The 7,868-nt window shown below is 33.7% G+C and overlaps 1 non-coding gene across 1 annotated transcript; it reads right to left on the bottom strand.

The window, feature by feature from the left end:
• Positions 1–4,803: 4,803 nt before the first annotated feature.
• LOC144998953 (U6 spliceosomal RNA) lies at positions 4,804–4,906 on the bottom strand. The gene has a single exon (XR_013660486.1). It is a non-coding gene; the product is annotated as a U6 spliceosomal RNA (small nuclear RNA).
• Positions 4,907–7,868: the final 2,962 nt, after the last annotated feature.

The following is a 7,868-nucleotide window of genomic DNA, read 5'->3' as shown; positions in this document are numbered from 1 at the left end:
AGCAAGCGTGTAGTTCTTTCGTGCTGGCTAGGGCACGTTATCAAGAAACATACATATAAATCTTCCTCGGGCCTTGCCCGACATCGGACCGTAATCCAGAAGCATATAAACTTCATCTGGCTAATCTCAACATCGAATCTAAATCCGGTATACACTACATACATAAATGGGTCGGCATTGGTGCCTTCAACCTGTTCCTACTGGAGAAAACTCACCTGGCAAGCTGACTGTAGAATCCTGCGAATAACCCCTCCCTGCTAGCTGGCAGATCCCCGAACATCTGATCTCTCGACTCCCCGAGCTACCATTACCAAAAATAACAATTAGTCCAAACCAATAATTCTCCTTAGGGTAAAATGACCATTTTACCCATAATCCAACTTGGTCTATATATAAGACCCAAAATGATAATATAAAATGGCCCAACACTAGGTAGGCTTCCCAAGCCCACTAGTGGCACACTAATGGCCCGATTTTCTAAATTGGGCCCAATCCCTCTAATAGATCTTACCCTAAGCCCAAACATATTCTTGGCCCAAATTATATGACTTTCGATGGCCCTACTAAGGCCTAAAGAACCAAAATCCAATGTATGGCCCAATCTGAGGCCCAAAACACGCCAAGCCCATATATGATGAGTATGCGGGATGTACTCCTCTGTATGATAAGCGTACAAGTTGCATGGTGTGTACGATGTGCGTACCTACATGTACGACCATTGTACTCTGTTAAGTTACTTTTCCCATTAAGTCATTCATACTCTATTTCAACAGCTATAATCACATATCCAAGTCCTCTTCAACGTCTTAATCTATAAAGTCGCTAACTTGGTGACTTTACATGACCCTAATAAGCCTAACGTCTAAAATGGCACTCTATTTTCATAAAAGTGGTCTTAACTCATGCATGAACCCAATAAGACATCCAAGATGGCAACTTTCTGCCTTAGGGATTCATTTAGCACTGAGAGTGGCAACTCTAAGCCTAAGAATCGGATTTGAACCATAAAGATCTATACTTGGGACCAAAATTGTCCAAAACATCACTACACTAGATTTATTCATACTTGAGGAAAGTTTAAGGCTTTATACCTTAAGGTGATCTGAAATGGAACAACAATCTAGGATCAACAACTTGTCCTTTGAACCACCACCTTGCTTTGCTCTTCACTTGCTTGGAAAATGGCTTCACGACACCAAAATGCTCTCTAATGGCCTCCTAAGCTCCAAGAACACTCAAGGAATATTAGGGTTTCGTGGTGGCTGTCTAAGAATGAGAGGGAGACTGATATATAGGGTATTATGTTCTTTATATAGTTCTTAGCCCCAAAATTAGGATTTAGGAACTCTGAGCGTACGTTGGGCGTACTTGTCGTATGCTGGGCGTACTCCTTCCACACCCGCATCCACTTGCTTCTCTACATTGGGCGTACTTCCGCGCCTACCACCTTGCATGCATGGTACTTTCTTGCCATCTTTCTCCATTAAGGACCGATAATGCCAATAACTTCAAAGTGCAATAACTTCTTCATTCTAAGTCTGTTTGCGATGAACTTTAGATCTATGAAAAGATGGCGGGAAGCCCTATGCTCCTAGCCACAATCCCAAGCCTAAAACCTTCCGAATAAGACCCGAGACCCATAAAAGACCAAATCTCCTATACCCTTGGCCTCCGAAACCACAACCGAATACTTTCAAAACTGGGTGTTACATAATAGCAGGTAAAAGTAGGTAGTGTTGTTTGTTTTGCTTGGGACTTGATGTACCGTAATAGAATCTTGGAAACACAATTGGGATGGTACTTCCCGTCATGACATAGTTGCCAAAATGATGTATGAGAGGTAATTTCACTTATGTATCTTGAATGATGTTGTAATGCCCTGATATCTTTTTCACATCACAATCTTGGAACTAGGAACGATGTCGGTATGTAATCGATCTTTGGTAATAAAGGAATGATGTCGATATGTAACCGGTTTGTGGAAATAAAGGATAATAGTCTAGATGTGGGGAGGTAACCAATCTAAGGGTATTAATACCCATGATTGCATGAGAATTAGATCATTCACTACATACATTTCATTTGCATGATTTTGTAAGAATATTAATGATTTTTGTGATAAGCTTTTCAAAGTAAAGCGAAGAGTTTTAGGTGATGTTTGTTGTTTTTAAAAAAACATTTTCTAACCACTTATTGATGCGCCCACAACACAAGCGCAACACTTGGTCCTTCGCAGCTGTTTGTTTTTCAGAAGACTTTGAACTTAAAAACTAATGGGCGTGTGCTTCGTGGCGCAACACTTGACCATTGCTTCAAACTTCTTCACACCTTACTTTAACTTCTTGTAATAGTCTACAAAAATTAAAAAACAAACAAACATTTTTATTACATAATACAGCCGTTTGGTCTCCTTCTATTGCTACAGAGGATTGCAGAAGTGGTCAGTAGACTTCAGACATTTTCGCTTTGAAAAAACAAACGACACCTTAATAAAAGTCTTTGAAAGTATACTAAAAAAAGTTATATAAAAGATAAAAGAAAAGAATTTATAAAAGCTTTTGAAAGTATTTTGTTTCTAGTTGTATATAGCTCACAAGATGTTTTTGTCTCATGTATTTCTATTTAATTTCATATATCTTAGGCCCAAAATCCAAGATATAATGCCCCGATAGGGAATGATAAAAGTGATTTAGAGTGTAGCTTTTAAAGACTCATATTTTGATTTTATGTAAATATTGAATTTTTTGGTATGGTTCTTTGATATGAATTTGCTAACACCCAAATGTATCTTAACGAACAAAAAAATTTTGTTTGGAACCATTTTTGTAAAACATGACTATATGTCATGCAATTTTATATACCATAGTTTATAAATGTCTTATAAAACTGGGGTGTTACACATGGGGTTATGAAACCAAACAACATACTTAAGTTTCACTTTAGTACTCCTATGAAATAAACCAAAAAAGAAACAATGTGTCAAACAAGTGGAATTTTTTGCTTGACTGTTCCGAAAAGAAAAAATATTCTGAAAAAATTCCAATAAACCTAGAAAGTCACGAGAAGAATTGCGAAACATTATTTATTATTATTATTATTATTATTATTATTATTATTATTATTATTATTGACTTGTTGATCACTGTGATGGCCAAATGGTAAATCCAAAAATTGAAATAAAATAAAAAAATGTAATAAAAGAAGGGGATTTGAATACCCTGCCAACGATCGATTATATGATATAGAACACGTGGCATGGCAAGAGAAAAAGAAATGGTCGATTGTCTCTAATTACATGGCAAGAGAAAAAGAAGTGCTTATTAAGGAGTCACTTCCTTATTTTTCCAAGCTCACTCAAATAGACACTTTATTAATCTGCATCTTTCAAACGAAAACACTAATCTTGATACGAACAAAGCTATTCCATCCAGGTGAAGTAAAAAGTCATTTAAAGGGTACAGTAAAATATATGATTGATGAATAGCATTCCACTGATAAGGGACTGAAATACCAATAACGGAACAATGAGGGTCCTATCTATATAGTGTCAATAGTTAGTGGGTCACATTGACAATTTCTAATCTATCGGGGCCAAAACATCATTAAAGAAAATACAAGAGCGTGTCACTCACTTTCCTAGGCGGCGTATGGTGTGGTCGAACTCTTCTGAGTACGATTGCCCTGCCGTCATCACATGCGTAGTTGTAGGGCCCGCAAATCATACCATACCATCCGGTAAATAATGCAGACAAATGAAAAGAAAAAGTTTAGATGAGTAGCGACGTAATGAAGCATGAGATAAACTGACATCTTTTTAAATTGGATATTGACAAATTTCAAAAGTTGAAATGAAGGAATATCAAAGAAAAAAGGGATAATGGTTTAGAAGTGTAATAAGGTTTTCAGTTTGTTCGTACTAGATCATTAAGGTTTTTTTTGTACGTATTAGATCAATACGGTTGTTATTACCGTTTAGAAATAGTCTTTTTACCGGTTTTAACGGGTAAAAATGACTATTTCTAAAACGGTAATAACAACCATATTGGTTTAATACGCACAAAAAAACCTTAGTGACCTAATACGGACAAACTGGAAACCTTATTATCCTCCTAAGTCATTAACCCTAATTATTTAAAAAACATGCTTACTAATCAATGTGAATTATTTATTTGACTGAAAAAAGTTACTTCTATTTAAACTTATCTCACAACCCTTCCAGAACTTCTAAGTCCTGAAACTCATATGATTGATGATCTTCATTACATAAATATGCAACATTTTATCAATAACTTCTTTTTTGTCATTTAAATGTTTACATGAACACATCCATATGTACAAAAACAAAATCTCACTTTGATACATTCCATCAATGTCTACATTTGATAACGAATGGAATGTAAAACCAACAGGGACTTGTATAGGATGTCTATTATCAATTATTTTATAAAAAGCAAAACCACAACATCAACTAAGAAACTGAAGTTGCAAAATGAATAAAAAATTAGCACATAAACAAATACATACATACTATATACAACACATAAACTGAAGTTTATAAAGCATGAAACTTAATGACAGAAAAAGTAAAAAACTTAAAGGAGACTTTATAGAAAGAAAGATCACCCTTACTTGCCACAAATTGTTGAAGACATCAAGAAGAAGATCAAATTGGACCATAGAATCCACATGTTGTCTAATCATGACTTCAGTAGATGAACTACTGAAACGTAAGAATTGCAATTGAACTCTATTAGCATTTGAAAAGGGAATTAGGGTTCCAGAGAAGACGACGAAGGGTTAAAAAATATTTTGGATCATTTCTCGATTTGTATGTATCATCCTAGCGCATGGGCCACACTAATCTTCTCTGTATCGTTCCAATTTTATCGGATGTCCCCAAAGGGACGACTATAGATGAAGAGCTTCGCCATATAGAAGAGTAGCAGGTTATATAGGACGACGCGAGTTCTAAACGAAGTAGTTTACTGTTGATGGTCATATATTCTCAATGTCTTTAAAATTAGGGTTAATGACTTAGGAGGGTAATAAGGTTTCCAGTTTGTCCGTATTAGGTCTTAAGGTTTTTTTGTGCGTATTAGACCAATATGGTTGTTATTACCGTTTAGAAATAGTCATTTTTACCTAAAACAGGTAAAAATGACTATTTCTAAACGGTAATAACAACCATATTGGTCTAATACGCACAAAAAAAAACATTAGTGACCTACTACGGACAAACTAAAAACCTTATTACCCTCCTAGGTCATTATCCCAAGAAAAAATTGCAAATTTAGTTAAATATACTAATTATTTTGTGGAAAATAGTAAAAAAATGTAAATTACAAAATTAGCCTTTAAAAATCGCAGATGAACTAAGTCCATTTGCGATTTCGCATTTTCATCTGTGAATGTACAAGTGCCTAAAGCACATATGTGGTTTAGACACTTGTACGTTCGCAGATGGAACAGTCTATCTGCGATTTTGTGTATTTCATCTGTGATTTCGTAGAGATTTATTATAAAAATGTTTTTTTTTTTCATTTTCACTGTATCTTTTAGACAACTCTCTCTCCCACTAGTTAGAAGGCAAACCAAACATTTATATATTTTTTTAAAGAGGTTTTAACCAAATTTTCCAACGACATAACAACAAAAATGATAATTTCTTGAAAAAATTTATATATAATAAGGTTGTTTTGTAGTCAAACCCTATCAATTTCGTAGTTTAAAAAAAACATAAAATCTCAGGTGAAAACGAGAGGAAATCGCAGATGAACTATGTTCATTTGTGATTTTATGCTGGAAAAGATATATATATATATATATATATATATATATATATATATATATATATATATATATATATATATATATATATATATATATATATATATATATATATATATATATATCGGGAAAAAAAAAAAAACCACTTGCGAACATACAAGTGACTACAGCACATACATGCTTTAGTCACTTGTATGTTTGCAGATGGGAAGGCGAAATCGCAGATGGCTTATACACATCTGCGATTTTAGTGGCTAAAAATGCAATTTTGATTTTTTTTTTATTATTTTTCACAAAGTAATTAGTGTATTTGGATAAATTTGTAATTTTCTCAATATTAAATGGTTAATTTATGGGTTATATGTTTTAAATTAGATATTCACAAAACTCACAATTACAAATGAAGTAATATTAAATGGTTAAAAAATTTCTTTTATCGAATTGTAAAAATTCATTGTTTTTCCTTGAAATGGTAAACGAATTAAATAGAACTCTACTCACAATATTTAAGCGAACACTCCAGATTCGAGCTTCTTTACAAGGCAAACCCACACCCCATAAAGATTTATAGATGCGGCACGAAAATGTAGTTAAAGAAATCAAACTCTTACCTTGAGTTATAAATGGTCGTCGTACTATATGGCTTAATTGTAGACCTGACAATTTCAAACACAAAGACACGAATCTGTGAGAGACACGAAACGACACGAATACATCTTAAAAATTGAGATAAAACTTATTTCTCATTGTGTAATTGTATCGTGTCTAATTCGTGACTGACACGTTTTCATGACATGAATACACGAATTGTCGGGTCTACTTACTTAGCATACCTAGTCTAACTTTTTTTTTGTTATAATGTTGGTCTCCATGGTATAGTGAAACTGACAACTTTGGTCCCTAACTCTTATGAAATGACTCGATCAATGGTCTTCTCCACCGTTGATACATAGATGTGTAACAGAAAAACAAAACCCGGAAACAAACAAGATGCACTCGATTATAATCTTGATTCCATTAACAAATGAGGATTCTATGTAAATCAAAAAGGGTTTCTATTCTTTTTTGTTGTAAAATAACTAAGGCCACAAAGGGTATTTATACAATTTGCATAAAGGAAACCTATATAAAATAAGATACTAAATATTCAATAAAAACTAGATAACTATTAATCAGATTACTACATATCCGATTCCGTTTACTCCCCGTTAAGTTGGAACATGATGATCGTGAATAGGACTATAAATGAACTGAATGAACACGAACAATGATTTGTTCATGTTCGTTCGTTTAAGTTAGCCGAACAAATGAACGAATACGAACGGATAAATGAACGAATTTTCTTGTTCATGTTGGTTCGTTTAACAAATTTACATTGTTCGTGTTTGTTCATTTATGTTTGTGAACACATCAAACGAATATAAACGAACATAGATAAATAAACACAATTGAACATATATGAACATAAATGAACATATAATATAGTAATGTAATAAAAAACTATTAAACATATATGAACTAAACATAAATGAACGAATGTAAACAAACGTTCACGAACATAAATGAACAAATAAGACCATTGTTCATGTCCGTTCCATTAACTAAACGAATGAGAATTTGTATTCATTTACATTCATTTATTAAATAAATGAACTTTCCGCCGAACAATTCACGAATGACTCATCAAACGTTCGGTTCATTTGCAACCCTAATCGCGAATGCCCAACTTGCCAAGAAGGTAACAAAATTGCTTTGCACTAAGTGGTTTAGTAAAAATGTAGGCATCTTGTTCAGTGGTGTTGATAGAACAAGTCTAAGTTTCTCGAGATTCAACATGTTCAAGTACGAAGTATCAATCTATTTCGACTTGTTTTGTGTGTTCATGGATGACGAGGTTATTGGAAATATGTTGAGCGGCTTAGTTATCGTAATAAATATGAGTAGGACCTATTTAAGAAACACCAAGTTCTTGTAACAACTAACATAACCATAAAATCTCACTAACATAAGAAGAAATGAAACAATATTTAGATCAACGGATGATCTAGAGATAAACACTGCTTCTTTGTTTTCCAGGAGAT

Source organism: Lactuca saligna, chromosome 5, assembly GCF_052625555.1.
Source record: "Lactuca saligna cultivar CGN05327 chromosome 5, ASM5262555v1, whole genome shotgun sequence".
NCBI classification, from domain to species: Eukaryota; Viridiplantae; Streptophyta; class Magnoliopsida; order Asterales; family Asteraceae; genus Lactuca; species Lactuca saligna.
The sequence above is the reverse complement of the archived record's forward strand: the minus strand, read 5'-3'. Positions and strand labels throughout refer to the sequence as shown.